Source organism: Dendrobium catenatum, unplaced genomic scaffold (genome assembly GCF_001605985.2).
Source record: "Dendrobium catenatum unplaced genomic scaffold, ASM160598v2 fragScaff_scaffold_932, whole genome shotgun sequence".
Lineage (NCBI taxonomy): Eukaryota > Viridiplantae > Streptophyta > Magnoliopsida > Asparagales > Orchidaceae > Dendrobium > Dendrobium catenatum.
In genome coordinates, this window is record NW_021319394.1 from 30,962 (window position 1) to 32,315 (window position 1,354).

At 37.2% G+C, this 1,354-nt stretch overlaps 1 long non-coding RNA gene across 1 annotated transcript; it reads right to left on the reverse strand.

Moving 5' to 3' along the window:
* Nucleotides 1–169: 169 nt before the first annotated feature.
* LOC114580298 lies at nucleotides 170–839 on the reverse strand. The gene is made up of 3 exons (XR_003701659.1): nucleotides 493–839; nucleotides 344–376; nucleotides 170–253 (listed from the first exon to the last, which is right to left on the reverse strand). It is a non-coding gene; the product is annotated as an uncharacterized LOC114580298 (long non-coding RNA).
* Between the last annotated feature and the right edge of the window lie 515 nt (nucleotides 840–1,354).

The following is a 1,354-nucleotide window of genomic DNA, read 5'->3' on the forward strand; positions in this document are numbered from 1 at the left end:
TTGTGATAACGTTTATTAATCATTAATATGAATAAAGGGGATCACTACCAGCGCATTAACAGGGCATAAATCTTATAAAACTTAAGATGAAGACGTAATGGTTATAGAAAGTTGTGCAAGTAATTATATAGAATCTGATCAACTATGAAAATGTTTCATACCTCTTCTTCAGTCCATCCACCTCGTCCGCCATTTCCACCTCGTTCTCCACACTCTCATCAGGTTTCTCTTCGATCCAAAAGCAGCCCAAACTCTTTATCACATGATAAAAGATTAAAAATAAAACTAATAACCAGACGATTTCTAAAACTTTCAAAAACTCGAAAACCCAGATTCAACATACCTCATCTGACCATCAAACGAAGTTCCCCAAGTCCTTCACAAAGTAGATCAGCAGATCATCAAGCAAGAAAACAAACAAATATCAAGATTCATTAAGGCGCTAGCTAGAAGGTTAAGTAACATTTTGAACTTCTGAGACGATCGAACTACCTCTTGCCATTCCGAACAAGGTGACCCTTGAATCCTTGATGTAACCTCCCCTGCGCGACGGTCCAGCTCATTTTTGGCGATATGTGTGCCGAGGTCCATTTTCGCATCCAACTCTACCGGAGAAAAGGCTCATTACCGGAGCCTTGAGGGCCCGATCTTCGCCTGAAACCGCTCACGGCGATGAAACGAGATTTCGTGGCCATTGATGAGAGCCGAGGGATCGATCCGCCAGAGCTCGTCGTCTTCAAGTTCTCTCCAGCGCAACGTTCGATGAGCGACTGCGAATCCTAGCTCCGATGACCGTAAGAAGACGCCCTAACGAGCGCGATCTGTAGGCGGGAAATTGGAAAGCGTATGGGCCATGGGGAAGGAGCGCCAGATCATCCCCGGAGCTTATATACCCGCTTGTGCGCACATCAAAACCAAGACAATAAATATATTAATGCAATTATTACTTTATCATTTCATTAATTGCATATATTACATAAATGAATAAATGATAGCATTTATTATTTTATCTTTTTTATACAAATAATTATCACTAATAACCTCTACTCATAATCCTCCTCAAGGAATGATTAGAACTACTCTTTTTCCATCACCTTAGACAACTACAAAATACTATTTTTATATGTTCAAAAAAATCAAAATTTATTATTCACCCAATTTCTTTAAAATATTTTCCCATATTTTACATTAGATGATACATATTTGCTTAAAAGAAAATCCCCATCCTTCAAAATGATGATTAAGGATTCGTTTGGGACGATTTTTTTATTGCTTCTTAAAATTGAGTTTTAATAAAAAATTAAATTTTTTAAAATAAAATTCCACTTTAAAAATTAATAAAAAGTCATACCAA